General features: G+C 37.0%; 1 pseudogene; it reads left to right on the forward strand.

Annotated features, from left to right (window-relative positions):
* Window positions 1-2,172: 2,172 nt before the first annotated feature.
* LOC124099012 (thymosin beta-15A-like) lies at window positions 2,173-2,862 on the forward strand (annotated as a pseudogene).
* Window positions 2,863-16,420: the final 13,558 nt, after the last annotated feature.

The raw sequence follows: 16,420 nt of genomic DNA on the forward strand, positions 1-16,420 counted from the left end.
CAAATTTAAGTTCCTCAGTGGAATAACTATATTGTAGTCATAGGAGAATGGCCCTGCTCTTAGGAAATACATGCTGAAGTGTTTAGTAGTGTTGTGTCATGATGTGTATAAAGATGATTCAAAAACTATATACCTGTGCATATTTCTCCCTGTAGCTATTGATCTTTCTATCTAGCCATACAGAAAATGAATATATGTACATATTTGTACAGGTGTATACTCTCATTCTCTATATATGTACATACACATATAAGGGCATATGAGTATTTATGAAAATATTCTTGCAATTTTTCCAAAGGTTTGAAGTTTCTCAAAATAAAAAAGGTAGCAGAATACAACAGTTACTAATATGGCACTATGTAAAAATGTGGATGTGTAATTGATATGATTCTGCAATCTGTATTTGGGGTAAAAATGGGAGTTCATAACCCACTTGAATCAAATGTATGAAAAATGATATGTCAAGAGTTTTGTAATGTTTTGAATAACCAATAAAAAAATTAAAATTAAAATTAAAAAATAAAATAAAATATTTGTGAGAATCTCCCTTAATATATCTATTCTTCAAAATCTACACTTGGGAGCCAGGTGCAGTGGTACATGCTTATAATCCCCGCTACTCAGGAGGCTGAGGCAAAAGGATCACAAATTCAAGGCCAGCCTCAGTAACTTAGTGAGACCATGTCTCAAATTTTAAAAGGTGTCAGTGGTCAAGCATCTCAGGTTCAATCCCAAGTACCACAAAAAAGAAAGAGAGAAAACAATAAACTCCCAAACCAAATCCAAATCCACACTTGTTTCCCCACTCCCAAGAGTCTCTTTTTAATATTCTTTCCCCAATAATGCCCCAGTTTTGATGACACTGGAGTCCTTCATAAGATGTTTTTTTCCCATTCAAATATATTTCCTCTCTATTGCACAAAATGTTGACCTCTGCTTGGCATCGACTCCCAAACCCACAATTCTAAACCAATCAAAAATTTCCATGAAACTTCAAATGCTCTAGTTAATAAGGTGTACTACCCTCCTGAGAAGACAGTTTAATGGCCATCATGTGCACCATGATCATGCGATTTTGAGATACCATCCCTACCCCCGGTAACACAGCAAAATGTTCCTACCAAACACTACTTCACAAGAACTCCGAGGGAGGGAATTCTCTTCATGTCGCTTAACAACTAGAAGACACCGTACTAAATTTAGAAGACTACTGTTGTTTCTAACCTTAGTGCATGTCACCTGAAGCTTCACCTGAGGTGAAGCTTGCTTCCTAATTCTCAGTTTTCAAAGGGTAGTGACAAAGATTTTTCTCACAGGAATTTCGAACTTCCAGAGATGTCACAAAGCAAGAAATGCTAGTTGAACCAATAGCAGAGGCTTTTCACAGTAAGGATAATATCTAAGAAGGATTTCTAGAAGTTGAAAGAATATTAATTTCTAAAGCCCAATTACTGTTAATTTCTTATATTGAAGGCATTTGCTGACTGTCCTATTCTGAAGCTATAAGTGCAGGACAATGTAACCTGTACTAATTCTAAGTAGATCTCCAAGGCAAGGGAGCAAAAAAATAGGTGGTGCAGAGTTCAGTGCTGTAGGTACTAGACTTGAACCCAAGTTATCTGGGTTTTCCTCCCATGTCCAGATAATTCCTCCCCCCCACCCCTTCCTGTTTTTCTGAAAGACATTTCCAGAAGAGACACTTTTTAAGGCACTTTTCCTCATCATGTCTAAAGTCCTTGTATTGAGCAGTTGGTTTTACAACCCCAGATGTCCTCTACATTTAAATGATCTCTTATTGCATTGTCTCCTCCACTACATGGTTCAGGGTTTTTGTGTTTGTTTGTTTGTTTGCTTAATTTTTAAATTTTTTACCTCTTACAAAGCTCTTTCAGGATACAGTTCAATTCTATCAAGAATTCAATGGGATGTGTATAGAGATCCCTTTTATAATTGAAGAAATCGAGATTCAAAGAACTTAAGAGATTGCTCAAGGTCACACATCTATTAACTGACATAGCCAGAAATTTAACCTGATTTTAAACATAGTGTTGTGTTTTCCACACCTCAGATAAATATTCCAGCTTCAGGCCTGATCCAGAGTGAATAGGGCAGCAGTGAACAGACAGCTAGCTATATGCTAGACTCAAACCTTCAGTCTTTCTTTCAGTCAAGATGAGTGATGAACCAGCTTTGTCCAAAGTGCAGAAGTTTAACAAGTCAAAACTGAAGAAAAGTAATACTGAAGAAAAAATACTCTTCCCTCAAAGGAAACTATCCAGCAGGAGAAGGTGTGTGTCCCAACGTCACAAAATGGGGATCTCCTCCCAAGAGCAAATTTCAACTTTGCTGAAGAGTCTTGGTTTGAGGCTTGTTTTTTTGTAAACCTGTGTGTTTGTAGAAATTTTTGGCACCTATGGCTTCGTACCTGTCCTCCCTGCTAAGAGGTCAACACTAGTCAATGTTCCTTTAAATTTATTTTTAAACAACTCACTGGTACACATAAATAAGAGATGAGAGATGCCATCAATAATCTCATCACCATTGATGATCTTTGTGTGTGTTGTCTTTGCAACCCGTATAAGGCAAGCCAATTTTAACTTAGAATGGGTACCTCCATTGCTTCTTAATATTCATGAAGTTACATGCCTTTTCAGCTTCTTATAGTTTATTTTTATTTCTTACATCCAATAAAATAATAAATACAAAACAATTCCAGTGGTTTAAAGAATATGCTAGAAAATTTCACAGGAAATCCCATTAATTCTGTATAAGAATCATAATGAAAACAAAAGCAACATTGGACATTCATTTGGCTCTTTTCCTTAATTTTTTTCTCTTAACTGTCTTTTCTCTTTAAGTTAGAAAGAGGAATTTTTCCAAATCCCCCTCTTCTTTCCCCTGAAATACCCACTATTCTCCTGCTAGGTCACTCAGTACCCATGTCCCACTCAGCTTTGTTTTTCAACAATTAGGGCATGTGTTCATAAAAGAAGTACTTTGTCCACAAAATATGTTTCACATATATAAATATGGGACATTGACATTAGTGTTCTAAAAGAGGTTTGTGTAGTGGTTCCAAATTTCACCCCACAAACTCAGCTATGTAAGGAACAGTAATTTTATTTTTCTTTGATTTTTAAAAACTATTTCAAGTCTTTAATCTCAACGTGTTAATAACTTACATTTAGTCAAGACATACCAGAGGGATAGATCTGAATTGTGGAGTTTCAAAGCATTGGGAGATGGGGCATCTGGTCCTCAAGGATCTGTTACCAGTCCAGCTGTCATTTAGCCATCTATCATCCATTTAGTACTTGTTTACTGACATGCAGGTGATTGCTGCATGGTCCCCATGATCCCATTAGAGTCCCCTGCAGTTTGACAAGTATTCTTTAACTTCCATACTGCCCAGGGTGTGGCAGAAGTGCACAAGAATTCATCACACTACTCTGCTGAGTCAGAGAAACTGAGGTGCTACCTAAGACCCATGTGGCAATTTCAGGCCATAGAACCATCCACGTGCTTCCAGGTCACACTTTGATACCTGGGACTCTAGAAGCTGTTCCACATTCCTATCTACCACACAGCCCTTCTCCTGTGAGATCTGGAATCTCTTTGGGTCTCAACCTGAGAAAATTCTAGATAGCCTCTCCTCTCAGTTCCACAAACAAGTAGTTGTGTGTGTCATGTTCTTCTTCTGGACAGGGCAAGCTCAGTGCTTCTCTCAGTGACTCATCAGGGTAAGTTCTCAATCTCTTTGCCACTTGGATTTTTCTTTCCCCTCAGCTCAGAGAATTTTTAGTCTGAAATCAAAAAACTTTTCACTGATTCATATTACAATGATTTCTACATGATTGTTTGTGCTCTGAGTCCTCCTTATGGGGTTTATGAGAACTAATGAGATAAGAGAAAAGGTATCGCTTGCATATGAGCCAAAGTTGGCCATCATAGAATTTTAACACCATAAGGACTATTTAATCTAAAGCAGTTTGTGGAAAGAATTTTCCATTAAAAAGATAATTTCCGGGCGCTGGGGTTGTGGCTCAGTGATAGAGTGCTCACCTAGCATGCACGGGGCACTGGGTTTGATCCTCTGCACCACATAAATTTAAAATAAAGATATTGTGTCCATCTAAAAAAAATAAATAAATATTAAAAAAGATAATTTACAAATCTAACAACTTTCTGCTATGAAAGATAACTTTTCATAGTTAACATGGCTTTTATTTCAAGGGGGTAGAGGATAGGATATCTTCTTGTTTATAGTCATCATTTTCATTTGCTATAAGATATGCAATTATAGAATGCACAATTTGTGGAACAACTTCTTCTAAGAGTTAGCTCATTTTCTTTTCCTTTTCAATTGATTTTCTCTTTCTGAAAACAATCAGGAAAATTTTGATAGGCCCTTTTTGTGCACAGGTGTTTGGGGAACAGAAAGCCAAAGATTCATACCCTCTCCTCAAGCAGCTTAGAATCTTTTTAGGAAAAAAAAAAACTCTAGACATTATGTGAAGTTCAAGAAGATTGAAGTGTGGGTGAAAAACATTCATGCTGTTAGAAAATTATTCCGAGGGATGTGAAAGCTTGGGTTTTGTTTTGCAGTTCTGGGAATTGAACCTAAGGCCTCGAACATCTAGGTAAAGCTCAATGTGAAGTTTCCATTAAGATTTCTAGGAAGACAGACTTTCAGGAAATGTCTAAATCTTTTAAAAAGTTTTTTTTTTTCTGATTGATATTGTTTTCTGTTTTTATTTATTTATGTAGATACTGGCAACAGAACCCAGGGGTGCTTAACCTATGAGCCACATCCCCAGCCCTTTTTATATTTTATTTAGAGACAGGCTCTTACTAAGTTGCTTACGGCCTTGCTAAGTTGCTGAGGCTGGCTTTGAACTATTGATCTTCCTGCCTCAGCCTCCCGAGCCACTGGGATTACAGGCATGCGCCAGCACGCCTGGCCTGATATTGTTTTTTAAAAAACAGAATGAGGACAATCAACAGCTCTTTCTAAATAAATACAGAAAAATTTGTGTGTGTGTGAAATTTAAGAAGCCAGAGTACCAAACCTGTCATTGTGAGGTCAGGTTGTATACAAGTTCTGTGTGTGTGTGTATGTGTGTGTGTACTTGAATGTGTGTCTACTTGGAGTGGGTCAGAGGGAAGGAGACAGAAACTGAGGTGAAGGAACTGGAGAAGTCAGCCACCCACTTCTGCAGCTGTCTAATATCTGCATGTCACATAAAAGGAAAAAAAATGTCTAGCTGTCACAAATGTGACAGAGCTGCTGAAAGTGCATGAAGTTATAGAACTACATCTGTACCCACCAGCTGGTACAGCCTACAATAATAACTTTCCCAGATTTAGTTTTGTTGCTTTATCCATCTAATAAATATTTATCAAACCTCTACATGTGAATACTCAGGACCCAGAGAGTTTGGTTTTCCTTTTCCTTTTTATTTTTTAATACATATACTTTTAGTTATAGATGAACACAATACCTTTATTTTATTTATTTTCTTTTACGTGGTGCTGAGGATGGAAACCAGTGCCTCACATGTGCCAGTCAGGCGCTCTACTGTTGAGCCACAATCCCAGCTCATTGTTTTTCCTTTTTAATGTGGTACCAGGGATGGAACCCAGGGACTCATGCATGCTGACATTCTACCACTGAGGTACATCCCAGTCTCTGCAGGGGGAACCTATATATAACCATAGATCCTGCCTTCATGAAGCATGCAAGCTGACAGGGGAGGCAGACATGAAAATTACTCAAAGTTGTCACTATGAACTGTGAAGGAATGGGATGTAAAACTAGAAAAGGTGTCGTGGCAGAGTGTTTTGCTCTGGGAACTCAAGGGCAACCCCTTGAGGAAGTAACATTGGAGATGAACTTATGCAAGTATGGGAATTAATGAGCTGAAGTGTCAAAGGGACTGGCTGTGGAAAGGCCTTGAGGCTCCTGCTTGCGGGGCAGGGTACAGCAAGGAAGAAGGCTACCTGAGATGAGACTGGAGTGTCTGGAAAGGTCATGCAGGCCACGGTATGGGACACAGGAAAGGGCTTTAAACCAAGGAAGCCGCCATCAGATTTCCTGACTGCTGTGTAGAAAATTGAGACGAGGGAAGGAATGGACAGGAGGGGACCAGTTATTGGGCATTTGCATCACTGTGTGATGTGATTACACCTTTGTAGTCTCCTGTCTGGACCTCCAAGCCCAGTGTCTTCTGCATGACAAGTCTCACCAGGAGGAGGAGCCCTTCACAAAATCTTTGTGACACCAGGTCAATCCTTGGACTGATTGGCTGCCAGTCTTGCAGGACACCTTTTGGTTAATGAAGTCCCTCTGTGCACTCAAATCTTTGATAGCCTGTGTAGGATACAAAGGTTCTACATATGAATCTATACACAGAAACAGTGTCTAAGAACAAAGGGCGAAATCAGAGACAGGGACCTCATCAGGTAGAACCAAGACCATTCAATAGACACAGAGCTGGGCCTTCTCTGGGCAATAGTGCTGGGCTGCACTGACTCAAGGATGGGGACAGAATTCATGGATGTGGAGGGGTAGGGATGTCAGGCTTGAGTACTTGAGGCCCCTGGATAAAGGAAACTGGAATTGATGTCAGACTTCCACTCCAGCTGGTTTTGTTGCCTGGTTAAATTGGGGGCTTGCTGCCATTCCTGGGAGAGGGTGAGTGAATGACTTCTGAGCTTAGTCACACAGTAAAGTTTTGTGTCAACCTCTGTATGGGTCCAGGAGTTTAAGGTTATAGAATGCTGGTAAATGAAATCACCAGACTCCTACAAAAGCCTACTTAAAGGTATGTATAGGACTCCTTCAGGAGATGTGCTTATGTTCAAAGGAAGCTAATGATTTTCCTCCCAGTCCAACAGAGGATTGATTCTATGTGAGACTTTGGCCATAGTTAAAAAATAGAATATGGTATTATCAAACTACTCAGAGCAAAACACAGGGCTTGGCTATTGGCATTTTGGGCACTAAACCTGTATTAGAACAATAGATCTAAGAACAAGACTTTTTTTTGTTTTGTTTTTGATGCTAACATAGAACTTTTTCTGCATGTAGGGTAGCTAGATATGTAAGATTCCCCACCTTTTATTAAGATTCCTCCAATTTCCTAGAAATTGGAAAATAACATAAGTCCTTAGAAGAAGCAGGGCTGGTAACACAAAAGACAGATATAGATAGAAGCAAGTGGCAAGTTCAGTTTGTTGTCCAAGAAAAAACAAACACTACAGAATGCTTCAGAACCAAGACAGGAACTGACATAAAAGGATTCCAGTTCTTCATATTCCACTCACTAGGTTCTATCAAAATGAGCACATAAACATTAGACATTTTTAAAATAAAAGAAATCTAGCAAGTGGGTATTTGGATACAACCCAAAACTGAGAAAAGAAACCAACTTCTTTTTAATATCCCACTTCAGGTGGCAGGTGCTCATCCATGGATGTTCCCCCTTAGGATGGCACTGGGCCCCATTTTTGTTTGCTTGGCCTGTTATTAGGCCAGAGTTAGAAGGGGTCAGAGTGGGTTTCAAAGCATCATGTGTACAAGCAAGATATGAAACTCAGCAAGCCCACTCTTACAAGGCTCTGTCCAGGTGTGTCCATCACCTCAAAGTCAACTTCCTTTTGGTTCTTCTAGCCCAAGGTCACTATAAAAAAGTGGAGGCTCTTCAGACTTAAGGAAAGAAGGTTTGACAATAAATTATGAGGAATCAAAACCCTTTTCTGGCAAGATTGAACTGCCCAATCTCTATCATCCACTGTACTTTTTCAACCAAACATTTACTAACCTGTAGGATGTCTCTTATTTCTCTTTTTCAAGGATATTAAACAAGCTGAGATTCACTTTACTTTTTCTTTTTAAACATTATAATGAGATCATCACCTAGAACTTTTAAAAAGTCCATCCATTACAGATAACATGTAATATGTGGTTTCTCATTCAGTTCTCACAAACTTATAAGTTAATGACTCCCATGCACCTCTTTAATAGATGAGAAATCTGAGACATTTGAGGGACAAAGTAAATTGATCAAACCCAGTAATTGGCCAAGAAGGAATTTGAACCTGAACTCTTTGTGCATAGTTCTTAACCATCCTGACACTACTGCTTCCTAATAGTGAGGATTGACTGACAATGGAAACTGAGTATAGGACCTTGTTGTGACATTGGATGATGACTGGATAACTTCGAGGCAAATTGCATGTGCCCCAGAGAGGTTTAAACAATCCTAAGGTGGCAGTTCTCAAACATTTTGGTTTCAGAATCCTTTTATATTCATAAATTTTATTGAGGCTTTTGCTTAATACAAGTTATATGTATTAATATTTACTATCTTAGAAATGAAAACTTAAGGAAATTTAAAATGTACATTTGTTAATTTACTTGAAATAATAATAAGCTCATTACGTGTTAACAGAAATAACATGATTTTATGATTACTTTCTAAAACAAGAAAACTTAATGAGGAGAGTGGCGTTATATTTTAGGAAATCTCTCAGTATAAGAGAGCTGGATTCTTATATCTGCTTCTGTATTCAGTAAGTTGCAATAACACCTGTCATAGTCTCTGGAAAATTCCCACTGTATTCTTGACAGAATAAGAGTGAATAGGGGAAATGTCTTAACATGATCAAGAAATAGTCCTCAAGGACTCCTTTGAGGATCTCAGGTAATCTCAGGGACCTTCAGTTCACACTTTGAGAACCACCATCCTAGATTTACAGTGGAAATGATGGAGAACAGATGACCTTCATCTAGTTGTTGATAGGTTTGGGGGACATGGGTATTGACTAGCACTGGAAGTGCTGCCAAGTCACACAGCATAAGGGTCAAGAGAGGTGGTCCGGTCTCCCACATTCTCCTCAATATAAACTGGAAATCAAGGTAGGAATGAGTCACTTTCTTGGTTCCCATTTCTTGTCATGCCCCTATGAAAAAGCAGTAAGAAAGCTTTACCCCCTTGGAAAGGAAAATGCTGTGACATCTCCTGTCTCTATACATTCCCCATCCAACCCCACGGTTTAGGATTCACCCTGTAGTCTACATTTAAATAGAAGAAGGGGTACCTAATACTGTCAGGTTGGATATGCAATTGGATTTAAACTAACAAGAGATGGCACAGATGAAACAAAGAAGCCTTCTTTCCAATCTTTTCCCCCTTACTTTTCATCAGGGTTCTTTAGTATCCTCCAAGTGTACATTTGAATCACTATATTTATGTATTATTTAAGTGGCCCTCCATTCAGCTTTCTACTCAGTAAGTCAATGTTAAATTTTAAGACTCTCTTTAATTACTTTTTTGGGCAAGTGTCCAGCTTACAAAATTTGAATTAGAGGCTAGAGGGAGATAAAGGACCTTTAAATGTTTTCCTTCCTCCAATATCATAAATGGATTTGCCGCATCCTGATTTCAAAGGTTGTGGGACAAAGGATATAAATAACTATATCTACTCTAGTTAAAAAAAACCTGTCAGTTTTATATTTGTTTGCTTTTTTGTTTACATATGCTATTTGAAATAAATCTTAATAGAATGGAAATAATACCATATGTTCTATTGCTTTGTTTTGTTTGTTTGATTTGATGTGATAGGGATGGAACCCAGGACCTCATGCATGCGAGGCAAGCACTCTACCACTGAACTACATCCCCAGTCTTCTATTTGTTTTTGAGGAAACCTAACCAACATTTTCTAAATTTTCAAAGCTATATGGCAATGGTTCTTAAGGTACAGACCTGAACCACTACTAGCAGCAGTACCTGGGCATTGTTAGAAATGCCAATTCTTGGGCCCCATCAAAAACCTGCTGAATCAGAAACTTTGGGAGTAGTCTGTGTTTTAACAAACCTTCCAGGTAATTCGGATTCACTGGCCTAAATGAACTATAAACTATACAGTAATTAGAACCCAATGTCATAAACAGGTTAATTCTCCAAATGTCTGTTGACAGATAGATGAATCAGCAAAATGTGGTATACACATGCAATGAATATTATTCAGCCTTAAAGAAGGAAGAAATCTTGACACAGGCTACACATGAATAAACCTTGAGAACATTTTGCTAAGTGCAATAAGTCAGTCACAAGACAAATAGTGTATGATCACACTTATTATATGAGGTACTTGGAGTAGTCAAATTCATACAGACAGGGAGTAGAATGGTGGTTTCCAGGGGCTACAGGAATGGAGAGTTGTTTCTTAATGGATATGGAGTTTCAGTTTTGCAAGATGAGAAGAATTCTGGAGATGACTGGTTATGCAAAAGCAAATGTACTGAACACTACTGAACTGTATAGTTAAAAATGCTTAAAATGATCAATTTTAAGTTTTGTTTAATTTACTACAATTAGAAACTTTAAAGTTAAATAACATTATCATACAACTGCAATGTATGGATTTTATTTAGAAACAGATTCAAATATACATACTTCAAAAAGAAAACAAAGCTCTTGTGAGACTGTTCAGGAAGTTTTAATAGTAGCTGTATATTTAATGACATTAAATTATTGTTTTCTATTTTTTCAGTTTGGTGTGGTATTGTTGTATTTTTAAAGTCCATGTCTTTTAGAGATAAATACTAAAATATTTATAGGTAAAATAACTTGTCTGTGATTTCTTTAACATAGGCTGGGGAGAGCGGGTGGGGACATAGTGAAAATTAGACTGGCTAGAAGCAAATAATTATTGAAGTTGGTGGATGGATGCATCTAACTTGGTATGTATCAAATAACTTTTTGCTTAAATATGAATGGTATCTGATATTATTCTTTACAATTGGATATACATAGAAAAAAGATACTATATTTATGTCTATTTATTCTCAGTCCACAATGACATGCTTGTTTTCAACCTTGTCTAGTAAATCTGTTCCCTTCTGTCAAATGCCGTGAAGCCAAATAGTTCCCTGCATTTCAATTGCCCGGAAGCCAGAATAAATAGCTATGAACCACATGGTACCATCAGTCCCTGTACACAGTCCAGAAATAACATTAGAAAACGGGCAACTAATGCACATGTCTGCTGAAAGATATCCTGTAGCCACAGAGTGTCAAAAACCTGTGCACTGATTATTGCCCTACAAACAGGACAGCACTGGAGACACTGAGACTGATTTTCAGGTTAAATTTATCCATGAAGGAAACAGAAAGGCAATGTTTATATGAAATGGTAGGAAACTGGATACTAACCACAGCATCTAGCTGCATTAAACCATTGTCCCAAGAGCTTGTTGCTGAATGAACAATTAGCTGTTTCCTGCCATTTATTTCTAAACTTCATGGTTGCATTTTGAGGTATAGCATCATGAAAGATTTTTAGTTTTTCCTAATGAGTTTTACACATTTGTACTTTTCTATAGTTAAGTATGTCTGTTAAAAAAAAAGAGGGTATAATTAGTAGCATTACAAACAAGTTTATTTTGTTTCTACCTTTCTTTTAGAACTAAAGGTTGATTAGTTCTTTCTCTTTCAAAAAGTCTCTCTGTGTGTGTGTGTGTGTGTGTGTGTGTGTGTAACATTGGGGATTGAGCCAAGGGGTGCTTTACCACTATTTACCTAGCCCTTTTCTATTGTTATTGTGAGGCAGGGGCTCACTAAATTGCCCAGTGGGCCTCAAATTTGGGATTCTTTTGCCTTAGCCTTCTGAGTCACTGGGATTACAGGAGTGTCCACCACACCCAGCTGAATGATTCTAAGAAGACACACTAATTTAAATTTATCCATATAGACAATTATGTTAAAATAAAGAACTCAAGGAAAAAAATATAACCATTGGCTTATTTAAAATGTGTTTTCTCTCCCTGTCTGACATCCCTTTTCCTTTTCGTATCCTGGCCCTCAGCTTTCACAATAGTAGGAAACCATTCTTGGCACGTGTTTTACAAGAATAGGAAGTGCTTCTGAATCCAGTAATTCCAGTGCCCACCCTAAAGGTAATAATAAAGAATATTTAAATGTTTCCTTTTGTTGATTGAGAGAAAAATGCTCAGAACAGGTTAAGGTCACACCATGGTCACAGGTAACAGAAGGATAATGTTCAAGTCATGCCTTGATATAAGAACAGGTGGGTGACCTGCTGAAAAAGAAGTGAATCCAATGGATCTTTGGACTCTGCATTTGTATGGAGAATGTTCCAGGAGGTAATCAGAGATATCTTCCAATTCCAATATTCTGAGCTCCTTTGAACAAACTTATGTGATTAAGAGTTGGTGTAAGATTCATAGACAATCCCAAACCCAATGTCCTCCATCACAGATTTTTGCCCATATTTCTATTTCTTTATTTACTTTTAAGTTAAAAACTAACAGCCAGTATCATGAGAAAAGATCAACAGTAAGAAACAGAACATGGAAAACAGGAAAAACTTTTGTTTTCAATCTATGAAAATGGAGAACTCGCTGTACTTTGTTTTCATATGCCTAAATGAAATGGCCTGGCTAAATAGCAAATACAATCTCTCAAGCAATTAAGTCTTTTCATGATCCTACATATGTTCTTAAATGACTAGAACATTTGGGAAGGAAATAAATGTTAGGACTTCGGACTTAGAAGACTCTAAGACTCTTTGGACTCAGCATGTAAGACTCCAAGAGGTCTGAATCTCAATTTCCTTTTTTAAATAAAATGAGAATATAATACTTCTCTGACAAGGTCACTGTGAAGATAAATGAAAAATAATATAAAAACATGTACCTGCTACATGTACCTACTACATAGCAGGTACTTAAACTATACTTTCTCCCTCACTTCTTATTTCCAGAACCACAAAAACAATAGGCATCCCAAAATATTTGTTAACCAAAGGGCTTATTGGATGATATATATAAAAGGGCTGAGAAAGGCGAAAATTTCAAAATTGATTGGGAAAAACAACAACTGGAAAAGCATACACCAAATATAAACAGTGGTCATCTTTGGATTGTAGGAATATATTTGCTTTTTATTCTCATCTTTATCACTATCCATGTTTTCTAATTTTCTGCAATGAATATATTACATTCATAATTAAGAATGTTAAATAAAATTATTTGGGCCTACGTGAACCCATTAATTAAGTTTAAAATCACTTCTTATTAATTTGATGCAATAGGAAGATTGCAGCACAGCCAGTGAAATATTCTTGCCAATGAATAAATACATATTTCAAATTGAATCCCTCCTCCAGTTCTATGTTTTCTAAAAACATAGAGGATATGACATAAATATTCAATCAGAAAAATCCAGAATATAGGAAATTCTACAGGAATGTGACCCTATTTTTCCATCAGCAAGTGGCTGGAAGCAGGCTGAGGGTATAGCTGGGTGTGATTTACACACACATAAGTGTATGTGCACAGTATGCGTGTGTATATACATGCATGGCTGGAAGATGGAAAAGGGGAGAGAAACAGATTAACACAGACTTAAGGGATGTAACATAACAACCAAACGCAAAGTATAAACCTTGCTTAGACCCCAACTGAACAAACCAAGTATAAAAAGTCATTTTTTAGCCAATCAAGGAAATCTGAATGGAGATTTAGGTATGAATTAGACAATAAGAATTATTGTTAATTTTGTTGAGAATAAGAATAATAGTGTTGTGATTTTATTTAAAAAGAGATATATATTACAGTATTTATGGGTGAAATGTTATGAATGTTTGCCTTTTGCTTTAAAATACTTTAGCAGAAATAAAAACAAAGAGGCATAGAAAAATGAGAAAGACAAAATATTGTGAATAGCCAAGTTGAATGATGAGTTCGTAAGAATTTATTAAACTATTGTTTCTACTTTTGTGTCTACATTTGAAATTTTCCCACTAAAAGTAAAAAAAAAAAATGTATCTGATCCTTGAAAAACATTAAGGAAGTGCTCAATAGGAAAAGTGCGTCTTCAGTTTCTGCTTTCCCCATTGTGCTCTTGTCCTCTGTTGAGATGATATACCCTGTGACCACATTATCTGTATGTCTAGGAATGGCTGAGCGGGTCAATAATATTGAACATTGTGTTTCAATGTCATTGCCTAGGGTTTTGGAATTTTTAAGTCATTCCAGGAAGCTTGAGGCTATTGGGTAACAAATGACTCACAGGAGAAAGGACCTTCTATTTTCTGCCTAAGGATTGATTCTTTGAGAGATAAACAATCAGCAGATCACAATTTAAATTCCTCATTTTAAGTGAACTGTACTGATAAAGAAGTTTCTGCCTCTTAACCTTGGTTCTGGTTTGTTTTTGTTTTTGTCGTTGTCGTCATCATAGGACTGAACTCAGTGACTTTCCCATTCTGATTTCAATTCTTCTTTTCTGTAGTGCCCTGTATATATGGTTTTGTGATCAACCAGAGCTGGCCTCCCAACGACCTTGGCCAAATCCTGGTGCCTAGAGTCCATCCATACCAAACTTATTAAATTTTGTCTTTGTGGACTTGGTCTTTAGGTATACTTGGCTACTTAAAAAGCTGATTACTGTTTTCTGTTTACCAGAATTTAGTTAGGTGGGTGGGACGCCCCTCTGCTTGCAACAGCCCTAATAACCATTTTTCTAAGCATGCTTTTAAGTGTTAGAGGAGAAAGATCCAAATATACAGGGTTCACAACTATCCCATGCTTAAGCTCCATGCCTGACTCCAAAATGATTAGATATAATATCAAGTGTGATATTATGTCAATTGGTCAATATTAAATATATCCTACTAAATAGTGACATAAAATGATAATTGTTTCCATGTTACAAAAAGAGATGATCTCTAAAAGTTTTATTAGTAAACATCTCTTCTTTCACTGAAAGCAACACACTTAGAGAAAGATTGTCAAGCATATTATTCTCCTTTCAACCAATAACCCTAGACAGATACAACTTGCACATTCCTTTAGGGCAAAGCTTAGTGCTATAATTTGCACACATGGTTACTTGCTACAGGTTATTCATTGACCACCAGAAAACTGGATTTTCTGGGTCACCTAGTAGAAAATATTTCACTATAGTGACAATGTTGACTTTAAAAAACTAGAATTAGGGTCTGAGCCTGGTGGTGCACACCTGTAATTCTAGCGACTCAGCAGGCTGAGACAGGAAGATCACAAGTTTAAGGCAAGCCTGGGCAACTAAAGGATAGACCCTGTTTCAAAATAAAAAATAAAAAAGGGCTAGGAATGCAGTACAGTGGCAGAGCACCCTTGGGTTCAGTCTTTAGAACTGTAAAAAAAAAAAACAATAGTTTGCTAATAAGTAAATAAATAAAATTAAAAAATAAAAAATAAATAAAAGAATTAGGATTATGCATTTGAAGTCAGTGTCTAATATATTAGATACTTAATAAAATTATTTTTTTGGAATGAATCTATGAGAAGCTCTCAATTTCTATCAAGCCAGTCTATCCACTATTCAAACCCATCCAGGCCATATCATGTGTAGATGTTAAATAAGCAGAACCTTTCTCAGAATGTTGTCTCCAAGAGGACTTTTACTTGCTAATCAGTCTGAATTTCAATACACTCTGCCGTTGTTTTTCTCCAAGTGATTCAGCACAATCACACTTAAGGAATCCTATATTAGAAATAATTTGAAATTTAGACATTAAAATAAGGTAATGGAGTTTTTACATGGTGTTTACTGAAGAGAGAAATGTCCAACTCACTTTCTTAACATGCAGCATAAGAAATTCCAAGTCTGAAGTGTATGTAACTCCTGTGGCCATTCCAACCCCCAAATAAAACTCTAATGCTAAAAGGAAAGAAAAGAAAGGAAAAAGGAAGGTTTGGTTTTGTTGGATATTAGCCACCATTGAATACTACACAATAAAAGCAGGTTTTGAAGAAGAGACTATATAGAACCAAGTTAAGGACATTGGACAAAATTTGGTGAGTATATATTATTTAATATGTGCCAGGTGCTATTCTTGGAGGTAGAGACACAGCACAAACAAAAAGAATAAAATCTCTTTCTTAGGGATTTTTCATTTTACTTGGAGAGGAAGATAATAAACAAAAACAAGAATAGGTGTATATCATTTCTGGTGGTGAAAAACAAGGAAGTGTGGTAGGTCATGGCCATGAGGCCCTTACATATAAGGGAGTAGAATGCAGAAGTCTTGTAGTTAAGTTGCACAGTCACAGCTGCAAGGAAATCAGGCGTGAACCTCATTCAGCTCATTGTACAGCAGGATAAGGTAGCATACAGATTGTTTCGGATTGCTGACTAGCTGTGTATGAGGACAAGAGAGGAGGCAAGGCCCATAGTTCCATGTTGCTCTGCCCTGGTGGACATCTCCTTCCATATGGGCTGTGAGGACCACCAAACTATAGGAACCTCCATGAGAAAACAGAGGATGCTGAAGGAAAGATTGTCTCTTAGCTTATTCATTCTTTGCATTTTCTTATCAGTTGTTTAGATTTTTTTTTTTTAAT

This window comes from Marmota monax, unplaced genomic scaffold (assembly GCF_021218885.2).
Source record: "Marmota monax isolate L192 unplaced genomic scaffold, Marmota_monax_Labrador192_F-V1.1 WCK01_AAM20220418_F8-fsc00011, whole genome shotgun sequence".
Classification (NCBI taxonomy): domain Eukaryota; kingdom Metazoa; phylum Chordata; class Mammalia; order Rodentia; family Sciuridae; genus Marmota; species Marmota monax.